The 15,294-nt window shown below is 33.3% G+C and overlaps 1 protein-coding gene and 1 pseudogene across 1 annotated transcript in view; one reads left to right on the forward strand and one right to left on the reverse strand.

The window, feature by feature from the left end:
- LOC124454978 overlaps positions 1-15,294 on the forward strand; it is a 97,805-nt gene that overhangs the window by 18,614 nt on the left and 63,897 nt on the right. The gene's annotated exons all lie outside the window — the stretch shown is intronic.
- Positions 82-1,391, reverse strand: LOC124454982 (annotated as a pseudogene).

The raw sequence follows: 15,294 nt of genomic DNA on the forward strand, positions 1-15,294 counted from the left end.
CAGATGATAAATATTGTAATCCCTAGGAGGTAAAATCATCCCTTTACTGTTATATTAGAATGCTACCCACCCTTAGCTGTATTTTCTTCTAAGTAAGCCTCAGTCTACAAATTATTTTATTTCTATTTGAACAACAATAATTATTAAAAAAACTGTCCAATGTAGTCTTCAAGCATAAAACTACTCAAAAACCATATCTTCACAATCCCTCTTCGATGAAAGGAAATTGCAAATTTACAAGTGCTGCACATAACTGAAACAAAATGTCAGCATAGCAGCACGAATACAAAGAAATGACACCTAAAATTTTGAAGTCTTACAGCCTAGCATTGGCTCTTTTGACATGAATCCGTGCTTTAGCTATAGCGTTTGTTTTCTTGACCTCACTCTCTGTAAAACATCCTGGATAAGGAAAACCTTGTCCACCAGAATCATATCTCCTGCTGTCAAGTGATTAAGGAGTCCAGACTGTTGCACAATGGCCTTGTCTGAAATAGAACCTGGATACAGCCGACTGACATTAGTAATGACTCCATTTGGTGCAACACCAACTATTACCTTAAAGGAATTCATTCCTCTGTATGATAAATAGGTGGCATTTTGCTGACTCATCAATCCCGGTGCAGCAACCTCAATATCTGTGCAGTCTATAACAATCCGACAGGATTCAAATTGCCTGAAAAAGGAGGGTGCAGAGATCTTGTATTTTTCTGGGGATGGAATCGACGTCATTAGGTCATCCAACAAAATTTCATGCAAAACATGAGTGAATGCTATAACAATGTTAGAAATTGTGGCCACACTACAATGAAACAATTGGGCTAGGTGAAGCTGTGTGTTGTTCTGTCGTACTTTCATTAAAGTGATAAAAATTTGATCCTCAAAATTGATGGATTATACCTTCCAAAACACTAAGATTTAAGGTTTTGGCTACGGAAAATACAAAGCGACAGTTAAAAAGACAACTAGCTGAAGCTTCTATAATTCAGTATTCGATGATTCTCCCTCATGTCCTGATGTCAACTCTTCACCTGAATAGAGTCCGTAAATCTCACTTAAAATCACGTAATTCATCAAATTTTCACCGATTAAGGAATTATTTTTGAATATCAGTTCATACCTTATGAGTCAAACCCATCTCTTGTACTCGTCGATCTGCTTTGTAGCGCTTGGAAAAGCGAAGAACTTGCAAGTGTTGCCCTCCGACGAATGGCCACATGTAGGAGCAAAACAGTAAACCATTTTGCCCGTTTGACCCGCGTCCTTTACACTTCTTCAACAAAAGTTGATCCTTTGGATGACCCTTTAACCTTCCTGGGTTTTTTTATTGTCTTTTGTGGGATTACACTGGATAATTAAAGCTTTAGACATTGAAAACAAAGGAAGCCTGTCCAAAGCGCTCGCATAAGATATTTTGCTTAGAACTGCATTTTTTAGCGCCATGGTAACGAGACGTCACACTTAAGGACTCTATTTGAAATTGTGTTTGCATATTTAAATTTTCTTTGTGTATTTGAATTTGTGTTTATGTATTGCACCTCTGGGCCAACGCAAATTACTGCTAGTAATACAGTATTTTGAGATAATAATGCGTAAAATGAAAGAAATGCCTTTACGTCGAACTTACGAAATTTGATTGCGTATGGTGATTGTTGTGCTGAACTGCTTTTGATATAAGGTTCAATCAACTGACTCAAGTAGAGAACCATTTTTGGAACAAATAACATTGTAAATTTCGTGCTAATGCAGTTTCAATAGTTTTCTTACTCCAAAGCTTGTTTTTTAATCGAAGATGATTTCTTATTATGTTCTGAAATTGTTCAATTTACAAACTACTCAATTCTTATCCACTTCCACACTAAAACAAACAACTACACCAAATCACAGAAACTCTTACGATTTTCCATGTTGTATTTTGTATTTATAGTTCATCATTTTAAAATAAAGTAATTATAATTAGGATACTCACTAAAACAGCTGAGTACAATATATATTTGGTAATGAATTGTACAAATGTACCCTACTTCTGTAGCTCAAAGTAAAACATTACTTCTCTTCTAGACTTGTCAATGATATTTTAATTGTAGGTTTTGGTTTATAAGATCACAGAGGCATATCTCCATAATTTCAGCTATTTGGGCTCTTTAATGTATATTACAACGGTTGCTGCCTTTCGGATATATATTAAAATATTTCTGGCTTTCTGATGTATATTGAAGTGCTGCTATCTTTTTGATATATATATTTCACTGGCAATACAATTTGAACAAACAGGGCTGAGTCCCCTCCAACACACCATCAATAAACACAACAGAAGGTGCGTCATTATTCAACCCATATATTTCTCTCTTTGCTAAATTTTAGATTGGATCAAACTCATATGCTGTATAAAAGACTACAAACAGTAGCATTTATAGCAAACAGACTGTTTTTCAACAACAGAAATTTTTCATGTTATAGAAGTAATATATTCATTATAAGAGCACGAGGCCGTCAACGCATAACGTATTTGGACAGAGTTAAGAAAGTTACCGGAATCGACAACACTGCAGAAATCTTTGCCTGTGCTCGTAATCGTCAACGTTGGAGAGACATGGTAGCCCAAGCATGCATCATGCATGGCACCTGAACAACAACAACAACATATTCATTTTAAAGAAATGTTTCACCAAAATTTTCAGCAGAATCCTTAACGAACTTAATTACAAATAAACTTTAATACTTTATAAAGTGTTAAAGGCGAAATAACTTTGTGCAACGTAAATTGTTTTAAGAATGATCAACGACGAAATACAGCTTGTAATCAATTTTACTGCATCAAAAGTATGTACACAAAATATAGCTATATTTGATAATGATCTGTTGCAAGTGCCACGTTTTAAAGGTTTCTTTGTAAGTCGTGCATACAAATAAATTATTAATTACTTAATTCAATTGAGTGCTGAGACAGAATATCAAAAGAAGGATACATATCACTTGTAGACAGGAATACAGTTGGGTTGAGTTTTAGGCATAGAATTTATATAATTTGTAAATTTGTTATGTTTTATACAACAAAATCTCAAATAAGTAAACAACAGGATGTGTAATTAACTCATTCATAATCTCCATTCTATTGATAAAAGTATGAGCTGTAACGATGCCTTCAATTAAGAAGGCGCTAGAATCTCGCCCCAATACAGTTTATCCGGTCAAAAGGCCCGGTGTACTATATCCGACAATTTATATCGTTACATCCAGCTCCTCATAAGGAACAAAAGAATGTTATAATTTGAAGGACCTAAGAGTAGTTTTCATAAAAATTGGTAATCACATGTAAAACGTTCATTGTAATTTATGTCCTATAGAAGATTTTCTTTTGACTCAGGGTTCGATATGTCGGTGTCTGGTCGTGCCTGATTGGTTTCTATACTGACATTTGTGGACGTGTCTTGCGTAGAGTACTTGGCTGCACCGGTGGCTCATTTCGGTCATCAAGCTCAGATTCATTTTCTTCCTCAGTACGCTCTGTATCAATCTTTCCCTTTCTTTAGTGAACGTCGGATGCCGTAGGGAGAAGCGTTTTTGTTCACAATGCCTACTATATATGTACGTGGATGCATAGTCCAGTTTAGTTTACATATCAGTTGCTTAATTATCCTCTACCAATAGCAAAATAATTAAAACAACATTACAACACCAAATCAAACTTATAAATGTTGAAGAAAGGTAATCACATTGCTGAAACAGTTTATCGTTGTCTTGGTGGATTAAAGTCATGTCCAAATCGTTAGGAATGAAATGAGTAATTTAGAGCAAGAATCTTCAGCGTTTTTGTTCACAATGCCTACTATATATGTACGTGGATGCATAGTCCAGTTTAGTTTACATATCAGTTGCTTAATTATCCTCTACCAATAGCAAAATAAATAAAAAACATTACAACACCGAAGCAGAATTATAAATGTTGAAGAAAGGTAATCACATTGCTGAAACAGTTTATCATTGTCTTGGTGGAATAAAGTCATCTCCAAATCGTTAGGAATGAAATGAGTAATTTAGAGCAAGAATCTTCAGCGTCGCTCTCCTTGATGAAAGCGCGCTAAAAAAAAAGTAATGACGCGCATGTGTATTAATTTTTTATTGCAATACCCAGCCATTTTACCCAGCATGCTCGCTCTGCAATCTTCAGAAACGTTGTGAATATCAGTGGGAATAGTGCAGAAGATTCTGCCAGAACGTAAAATCATGCAGCTGAGGAAAATATCTCAGTTTTAAAGAGGAAGGATTTGTCAATCACTTTCAAAATACAAATTCTTATTAAACGTGTAGCAAAATTCTCGTGTGGCTTACAAAGGCCAAGAAAATCGATACAATACTGGCATATTCGATTCAACAAATTCAAGTTAGATCATCGATGTCAGATTCTCTAAAAGATCACGTTTTAAATAAGGCATAAGCGTACATACATAAAGAAAAACACATGCTGCAGACTAGTGAGAAATTAATAATTTTAAGAAATATACAACAACTAAAATTACTTCAACTAATATCATTATAACGTATATATTTATAAATGCCACGTTTGTGTTTTTACGTTGCCTTTGAAACTAAAGCATGAATTAATTATCAATTTCAATAGCTTGCTGAAACCAAAAATAAGCACATCAACACAAGCTACTTTTAGAAATGGATAATTTCGTTCGATTTGAGAGGTAGAAGTTTATAGCTACATACCTTGAAGGTAGCTATGTTTCAAGTGATGTTTAGTTTTTTATTTCTCAAGTTTTAGTCCAGCTTTTCATCATCCTTATTTATGTCTATATAAATTCATTGTTTTTACCGTGAGTATAAACACAGAGAGATTGACAGCAGGATTACATGAGCATGCTGGCGATATGAACTGTAAATAAAACATTTTTCTCATTTTGAACCACGTTCAAAAAAAAATGTCCTGTACATTCATTATTTTAAAGTAGAAGTTTCAGAAATTCATGTTGATAACGTTAATATGTTCGTAATTGCATGTGTTGTTCGTTATGACACAACAATTTCCTTCAATGTACGTGTAAAGTTGATATTAACAATAAAATTGCTGTTCGAGATAATAGAGTTATATTTATATAATTTTCATACTGGAGACAGCTGGGGGGAATTATTTCGAGTTTGGTTCAATATAGCTGCAACATAAATTGTTTTAAGAATGGTCAACGGCGAAATACAGCTTGTAATCAATTTTACTGCATCAAAAGTATGTACACAAAATATAGCTAGATTTGAAAATGATCCGCATCAAGTGCCACGTTTTAAAAGTTTCTTTGTAAGTCGTGCATTTAAAACAATTACTTAATTCAATTGAGTGCTTAGACAGAATATCAAAAGAAGGATACATATCACTTGTAGACAGGAATACAGTTGGGTTGAGTTTTAGGCATAGAAATTTATATAATTTGTAAATTTGTTATGTTTCATACAACAAAATATCAAATAAGTAAACAACAGGATGTGTAATCAACTCATTCATAATCTTCACTCTATTGATAAAAGTATGAGCTGTAACGATGCCTTCAATTAAGAAGGCGCTAGAATTCTCGCCCCAATACACTACATCCGGTCAAAAGGCCCGATAATTTATATCGTTACATCTATCTCCTCGTAAGGAACAAAACAAGGTTATAATTTGAAGGACCCAAGAGCAGTTTTCATAAAAATTGATAATCACATGTAGAACGTTCTTCATAATGTACGTCCTATAGAATATTTTCTTTTCACTGAGGGGTTTGATTTGTCAGTGTCTGGTCGTGCCTGATTTGTTTCTATACAGACATCTGTGGACGTGTCTTGCGTAGAGAACTTAACAGCAACGATTGCTCATTTGGGTCTTCGAACTCAGATTATTCATTTTCTTTCTCAGAAAATCGTTGTCTTGGTAGATTAAAGTCATCTCCGAATCTTTAGGAATGAAATGAGTTATTTAGAGCAAAATCTTCAGCGTCGTTCTCGCTGACGAAACCGCGCTAAAAAGAAAAGCAATGATGCGCATGCGTATTAATTTTATATGGCAGTACCCAGCCATTGTACCTAGCATGCTCGCTCTACGATCTTCAGATACGTTGTGAATATCAGTGGGACTAGTGTAAAAGATTCTGCCAGAACGTAACATCATGCAGCAGAAGAAAATATCTCAGTTTTAAAGAGGAAGGATTTGTCAATCACTTTCAAAATACAAATTCCTATTAAACGTCTAGCAAAATTGTCGTGTGGCTTACAAAGGCCAAAAGAATCGATACAATACTGGCATATTCAACTAATTCAAGTTAGATTATCGATGTCAGGTTCTCTAAAAGATCACGTTTTAAATAAGGCATGAGCGTACATACAAAAGGAAAAACACATGTTGTAGACAAGTGAAAAATTAATCATTTTAAGAAATATACAACAAATGAAATTACTTTAACTAATATCATTCTAACGTATATATTTATAAATGCCACGTTTGTGTCTATTACGGTTCCTTTTAAAATAAAGCATGAATTAATTATCGATTTCAATAGCTTGCTGAAACCAAAAATAATCACATCAACACAAGCTACGTTTAGAAATGTATAATTTCGGTCAATTTGAGAGGTAGAAGTTTATAGCTACATACCTTGATGGTAGCTATGTTTCAAGTGATGTGTAGTTTTTTAGTTCTCAAGTTTTAGTCCAGCTGTTCATCATCCTTATTTATGTCTATTTAAACTCATTGTTTTTACCGTGAGTATAAACACGGAGAGATTGACAGCAGGATTACATGAGCATGCTGGCGATATGAACTGTAAATAAAACATTTTTCTAATTTTGAACCACGTTCAAAAAAAATGTCCTGTACATTCATTATTTTAAAGTAGAAGTTTCAAAAATTCATGTTGATAACGTTAATATGTTCGCAATTGCATGTGTTGTTCGTTATGACACAACAATTTCCTTCAATGTACGTGTAAAGTTGATATTAAGAATAAAATTGCAGTTTGAGATGATAATTTATATAATTTTATATTGGAGAAAGCTGGGGGAATTATTGCGAGTTTGATTCAATATAGCTGCAAGGTAAATTGTTTTAAGAATGGTCAACAGCGAAATAGAGCTTGTAATCAATTTTACTGCATCAAAAGTATGTGCACAAAATATAGCTATATTTGAAAATGATCTGTATCGAGTGCCACGTTTTAAATGTTTCTTTGTAAGTTGTGCATACAAATTAATTACTTAATTCAATTGAGTGCAGAATATCAAAAGAAGGATGCATATTACTTGTAGACAGGAATACAGTTGGGTTGAGTTTTAGGCATAGAAATTTATATAATTTGTAAATTTGTTATGTTTCATACAACAAAATATCAAATAAGTAAACAACAGGATGTGTAATCAACTCATTCATAATCTCCACTCTGTTGATAAAAGTATGAGCTGTGACGATGCCTTTTTAACTATATTTTATAACCGAAGCAACGCTTATGTAAGTATTTACACTACACAATTTAGAAGGCGCTAGAGTCTCGCCACAACACAGTACATCCGGTCAAAAGGCCCGATAATTTATATCGTTACATCTATCTCCTCATAAGGAACAAAACAAGGTTATAATTTGAAGGACCTAAGAGTAGTTTTCATAAAAATTGGTAATCACTTGTAGAACGTTCTTCATAATGTACGTCCTATAGAAGATTTTCTTTTCACTGAAGGATTTGATGTGTCGGTGTCTGGTCGTGCCTGATTGGTTTCTATACTGACATTTGTGGACGTGTCTTGCGTAGAGAACATAACAGCAAAGATTGCTCATTTGGGTCTTCGGACTCAGATTGTTCATTTTCTTCCTCAGTACAATCTGTATCAATCTTTCCCTTTCTTTAGTAAACGCCAGATGTCTTCTGTTCCATCTGCATATTTAGCCTTCCGAAATAACATGGTACGACGTGGGTGCAAACTTCTGGTTACACACTTCTTTCCTTCATGTCCTGCACGTCTTGTCTGGTCGTATACTCACTGTACCTCCTGGGTTGAAATCTATTAATGGCTTGCAGCCACGGTTGTAATATTTCGTTTGTTTTTTCTTTTGTTTGTCAACAATTTCTTGACTCGATGGGTTATTGTTTTGGTTTCAATAGTTTCGTTGCCGTAGACAGAAGCGTTTTTGTTCACACTGCCTATTGTATATGTACGTGGATGCATAGTCCAGTTTCGTTTCTATATCAGTTGCTTAATTATCCTCTACCAATAGCAAAATAAATAAAGGAGTTATTTGCATAAGCGATTAATAATTTTATTTTTTCCGCGGGTTAAATTGTAAATAGGAGATATGTTAATCAGGGGGAAACGAAGAGTGGGTAGGACACACTTTTAACATATACAAAAGTTCTGGGAAAGTTTGTTACTATTTACTCAAAGCAGTCCGCGTGCTAATGTCATGGAGTCCAAGGTTCATTGCGGACGCTGCAAAAGCAAACAGGCTGTTTGCTACAATTATTTGCATTTTGTTCACATGTACATAGTGTGATTAACGTGCACAGGTATTAGCCTTATAGGTAATGCACAAACAAATCACATATCATTCAGCAGGAGGCCGTCGCCATGTGAAATTTATCAAAAAATCCACCCTTACCTCCCTTCCTTTCTCTCTGTTGATTTTGCATGTACTATTTAGACTTGTTTCCGGGGTGGCGTTTTTATCACCCCACCTTTTCTGTGCTATACAGAAAAACTTTATTCGTAAAGATTTTTGTTTAAATTGTGTAAAATAATTAATTTAGATTATGTTATACTTGTTATTTTTATTTGAATAAATCAGCATGTGCTTTCACACATTGCCTATTTTTACCCAAAAGAGAGTACTCTTTAATGTCATGCGCACTGAAAACAGAGCTCATCAGCCCCCAGAACCTCCGTTGGATTTCGATTTGTTATGATTAAGCGGAAGCGATAAAAAAACCATTACAACACAGAATCAAAATTATAAATGTTGAAGAAAGGTAATCACATTGCTGAAACAGTTTATCGTTGTCTTGGTAGATTAAAGTCATCCCCGAATCGTTAGGAATGAAATGAGTAATTTGGAGCAAAATCTTAAGCGTCGTTCATGTTGACGAAAGCGCGCCAAAAAGAAAAGCAATGATGCGCATGCGTGTTAATTTTATATTGCAGTTCCCAGCCATTGTACCCAGCATGCTCGCTCTGCAATCTTCAGAAACGTTGTGAATATCAATGGGACTAGTGTGGATGATTCTTCCAGAACGTAACATCATGCAGCTGAGGAAAATATCTCAGTTTTAAAGTGGAATGATTTGTCAATCACTTTCAAAATACAAATTCTTATTAAACGTCTAGCAAAATTGTCGTGTGGCTTACAAAGGCCAAGAAAATCGATACAATACTGGCATATTCGATTCAACAAATTCAAGTTAGATCATCGATGTCAGATTCTCTAAAAGATCACGTTTTAAATAAGGCATAAGCGTACATACATAAAGAAAAACACATGCTGTAGACAAGTGAAAAATTAATCATTTTAAGAAATATACAACAAATGAAATTACTTCAACTAATATAATTATAACTTATATATTTGTAAATGCCACGTTTGTGTCTATTACGGTTCCTTTTAAAATAAAGCATGAATTAATTATCGATTTCAATAGCTTGCTGAAACCAAAAATAATCACATCAACACAAGCTACTTTTAGAAATGGATAATTTCGGTCAATTTGAGAGGTAGAAGTTTATAGCTACATACCTTGATGGTAGCTATGTTTCAAGTGATGTATAGTTTTTTAGTTCTCAAGTTTTAATCCAGCTTTTCATCATCCTTATTTATGTCTATTTAAACTCATTGTTTTTGCCGTGAGCATAAACACAGAGAGATTGACAGCAGGATAACATGAGCATGCTGGCGAAACGAACTTTAAATAAAACCTTTTTCTTATTTTGGACCACGTTCAAAAAAGAATGTGCTGTACATTCATTATTTTAAAGTAGAAGTTTCAAAAATTCATGTTGATAACGTTAATATGTTCGTAATTGCATGTGTTGTTCGTTATGACACAACAATTTCCTTCAATGTACGTGCAAAGTTGATATTAAGAATAAAATTGCAGTTTGAGATGATAATTTATATAATTTTATATTGGAGAAAGCTGGGGGAATTATTGCGAGTTTGATTCAATATAGCTGCAAGGTAAATTGTTTTAAGAATGGTCAACAGCAAAATAGAGCTTGTAATCAATTTTATTGCATCAAAAGTATGTGCACAAAATATAGCTATATTTGAAAATGATTCGTATCGAGTGCCATGTTTTAAAGGTTTCTTTGTAAGTCGTGCATACAAATTAATTACTTAATTCAATTGAGTCGTGAGACAGAATATCAAAAGAAGGATACAAATCTTTTGTAGACAGGAATACAGTTGGGTTAAGTTTTCGGCATAGAAATTTAAATAATTTGTAAATTTGTTATGTTTTATACAACAAAATATCAAATAAGTAAACAACAGGATGTGTAATCAACTACAAATTCCAAACATATGATGCAATATTTTCAGCTTGAATTTGTAGACAAACTGCTGTGTCTGTTGTTCCTTATAAATAGTAAAATTGATTTTCATACTAAAGACAAGAGAAATTTTTTCGTGCAAGTTGATTTACATCATGGTTTGACTAAATACAATTAGATGGTGGCGCAAAATTCGTCTTTTAAACATTGCATAGTCAAGGAGAACTTGTAATAATGTAAATTCATTGGACGAAACTTCGAGCAGAAACTGGCTACTGTCTAAATCTCAAATAATAAAACTGTTTTATTATCAGCTGAAACCACTCTATTCTTCATGAATACTTAACATGAAATTACGTGCATTCAACATCGATAGTTGGCAATAAATTATTAAAATACAGTTGACCCAAATACATAAATGGAGTTTCCATGATCTTATCCTCACTCCAAGCTTGTGGATATTGATCACATATCATAAAATGGCAAAATTTGCTTTTGCGTTGATCGTAATTGTTTATATTGGTGTTATTATTGAAGGGTAAGTCATTATATTTTAAGTTTAATTTTGGGATTTTTGAATAACTTTGTTGAACGTTATCAATGTTTCTATGATGTTTTACCGCGTATCTTAACGCGACATTTGACGTCTTTTAATGTTTGCTATTACATACGTTATAAACATCAAGCCATTTTCAGTAAGTTTATAAATTAGCCACTATGTTAAGTAATCAATTTATTTACGAGTCTGTTTTAAAATACTTTCATTTTTTTGGCTATATTAAATCAATGATTAGAGGAATATTATGTCTTAATGCTTATGGTTAGTAAAAAAGGTAAATGTATTCATCACATTTCTGTGGTTATTTCTGTAGAGCAAAGTTAACAAGTGAAAGAGAAAGTAATTTAATAGATAATTTCTCATCGCTCAAATTTGACGTGAGACGCACTTTGAAAGTTGTTCAAAGAAATGTAACATTAAAGACGCAAATTGCATTAATAAAAGGGCAAATAAAGACACTGAAAAAATATCACAAAAATCTACAAACACAAAAAAAAACACCTTCAAGCATTTAAAATTGCGCTTCATTCCAAAATCAACAAGACACATGTATAAACGTACAAATTAGTAAAATTGCAAAAACAAATTAAGAAAATTGAACTTAAAATGATTAATTTGTCATTAAAAATGAAAACAATCGATGTGAAAGTAGCAACAATTCAAGCACAGCTAAAAAAACTAGAAAAACAACTGAAAGCTCTTTACAAAGAAAATAGAAAACTCACAGGAAAGTCTCAAAGAGGTAAGAATGATTTTAAGATAACAAGAGTGACATTTAACAACATATTATTTCATGGCAGATCTCTTTGTTTACATTACCAGGGAAAGACTGCGCAGATCTGTACAAAAAAGGTGAAAAAAAAGAACGGAGTTTATCAAATTAATCCTGATAGTCAGGGTTACTTTAAGGTTTTCTGTGATATGAAGTCATCTGGTGGAGGTTGGACTGTGTTTCAACGACGTCAAGATGGAAGTGTAAACTTCTATCAAGGTTGGAAAGACTATAAACAAGGTTTTGGTGATCTGAAAGGCGAATTCTGGCTTGGATTGGATAAAATATACCGACTAACATCTGCAAGGAGAAATAAACTTCATGTACACCTGGGAGACTGGTCAAGAAACAAAGCATATGCTGAATATGATTATTTTGCTGTAAAGAATGAAAATAAAAAATATCAACTAAGTCTTGGTAAATATTCTGGTAAGTTAATACGTAAATATAAACGTTTGAGGGAAAAATATTTTTATACATGCAATATTTTAATGATTTGAGTGATTCCAGTTTTCAACGGGGGATTCTGCAATTTTGAAAAAAACGGATAGTAACGGTTGGTTTCGAACTAAAGCCTTCTTTGTCAATAAAAATATAATTAATTTTGAACTTACAAACTTACGGAAAAAATACAACAAACGTAAAGTAGAAAGTCGTTCTGTTTTGCGAATGATTCTGTTGCAACGATTGATTGTGACATGTAATGATTGTAATTAGCTTATCATCAATATTAAATGCAAATTCAACTGCAGCTTTGTAAATTAGGTAATGATAACCTAGCACATGAACAACATGTAGCTAATAAACACGACTGAATTATTTGGTACATAAGAAAGAATGTATACTGTGAATATCATTGTTTAATGATCATTGACTGAAATCTTTTTTACAAAATTCAAGTATTCAAGTAAGCTTATAGTATTTAATTGTAAATGCAAGTTTTAATGCCTAAATGATATATACATTATAACTTGTTCTTACATATAAAAGTTTTTTTATGAACTTATAACAACAACCTAAAACATAACAAAAATTTATTAAAGTTTACATGGACAATTCACATTTATAAGCATGAAATACAAATATAACAATTGAGCCTCGGAAAATATCCATGTACGCCATTAAGTAAGGTCTGTTTCATACGTCAAACTTTACATACACCGAGCAGAGCCCTCTATTTGTAAGAGTTGGGAAATGTATTGTTCTCTGGTTTGCGAACGTTGATTGGACAATATCGATCATATGATTAATTTCCGCCATTTTCGTTCCTAGTTTTGAAATTTCAACTAGTGTTTATATGGCGATTATTACAAGTTTGTTTGTATTTTAAGAAGACATTTTGATTTTTTGGAGGTATGGCTACAATAATTGATTATTTGATAGCTAAAACATGTAACTGCATATGGCCAGAATCTTGGAATCGGGAAAAAAGAAAGAAATGGCTTTACGATAGATTGGATTGCGCGTAGTGACCATTGTGTCTAACTGATCTTGACCTAAAGGTTTATTTACGAAGATTGTTTTCGAGTAAAACATCATTGGAAATAATTGTCTTAATGCTAACGATTCAATAGTTTTTTTACATACAAAGCCTGTGCTTTATAGAGAGATTATGACCAATCATTATGTTCGGAAATGACTCTAACTTACAAGCTCTCAACCACTTCAACAGATAATTATTGCTAATCCAAAATGCTAAAATAATATACTTTCGAATATTGTATTTTGCATGTTTAGAAAATACTTTGAAAATATAGTATCAGTAATCATAAATAAAATATTTACTGAAACAGCTGGTTAAAAGGGATTTGTTACGTGGATAAATTGTTGGCTGTTTTTCGTCAGCAAAACTTGGGATCTTTACAGCACTGACGAACGTAGTACATTGTCCACAAAGCTCTTATTCTAAAGCCTTTGCCATGGAAGATACATATGTGATTAAAAACTCAAGGTAAAACCTTGTTGATCAACAACATCTCGCCCATAATTGTCTTTGAGAAGTTAAGCCGCCATACTTAACGGCTTTTTAAAAAGTTAACTATGCTCCATAGCATTGTTAACTTTAACTACCTTTTAACTGCATTATTATACCTGACAAGCATTGATTCATATCTGGACGTTTGCATGTGTAGTAACGTGTTTTCCCGGCCAAGAATATGCAACCAAAATGTCGAGTATTTTCTTTATCGCTGGTAAATTATAAGCAATGATAACAAATATCTTGGTGCTGTAGTAGATAACTGCGAGAATATACGCTCACATACGTAAAAACGTCTAACAGTGGGTCACGATTAGTTTTAAAGCACGAACTAGTCAACGGGGAATGTAGCTCAAATCCACGAAATTGAGTTTGCTTTGCAGTAATTATTTACAAAAACGCCAAAAGCTATATTGTGGTTTCCGATATATTTAAAATTTCCATTGAACAAGGCGGAATTGCTTTATTCTTTTGCTCATTTAGCCAATTTCACACAGTTTTATTATAAGTTTAACTTGCAAGTAGTCACGAAAATGGCGGCTCCGTGCTCGCCCCAGACCCGTTGTCCTAACTCTTACAAATAGAGGGCTCTGGCACCGAACGCATTAAAGACAAAAGAAAATGAGATAAATTCCTCGTTGCATTCGGCTCATGTAAAATGCGACGTATGAAACAGGCCTAAGTAAACAAATTTTGATAATCTATATTACAATAAGAATCAGGCCAGGTACCAATTGAGACCAATGTGAATAGACTGGATGCAGAAAAAACTTCAGGGCACTGAGGATGGGGATGAAAGAAAGTTAAAAAGCCTTCATATCATGTAGCTAATTCGTAGACATCTTCTACTTTTGCGATTTATTTCCAGAAGGATAAATGGTTTAATAAATTAGCAACAACTATAATACCATTGTGCATGATTGTGGTTCGAACTTCCGCTAACATTAACCAGTAAAATTCGATTTTAGCTTTGTATAAAACTTAATAATGAGAGTGCGACTGAATATATCTAATGAAAACTCAGGATTGTAATATGTTTTGGTATTTATACCACTTCTTTTTTACTCTATAAATTAAATGAAAAACTAATTGACAAATCTTTTAAAAGCCTCCTAACAGATGACCATTAAAAAATCTCTTGAAATCTTCTACTAACGACATAAAACACGTGTTGGGTATTTTCTGCAATTCTTAAGGAGAATTGTAAGATAACATTAGTTAAATGACGTAAAATTTTTCTGAGCAAAATTGCTTTTCGTAGGAACTGCTGGAGATTCATTATCATACCAAAAAGACATGGCGTTTACAACCAAAGATTCAGATAATGATAAACATAGAGGAAACTGCGCCATTGGCCACAAAGGTGCTTGGTGGTATAATAGATGTACTTATTCCAACCTAAATGGACACTACTATAGTAGAGCATACAGCAGTTGGAGTGGTGTGGTTTGGTATCATTGGAAAAACACTAAATCCTTAAAA

Source organism: Xenia sp. Carnegie-2017, unplaced genomic scaffold (assembly GCF_021976095.1).
Source record: "Xenia sp. Carnegie-2017 unplaced genomic scaffold, XeniaSp_v1 HiC_scaffold_3, whole genome shotgun sequence".
In the NCBI taxonomy this organism is placed as follows: Eukaryota; Metazoa; Cnidaria; class Anthozoa; order Malacalcyonacea; family Xeniidae; genus Xenia; species Xenia sp. Carnegie-2017.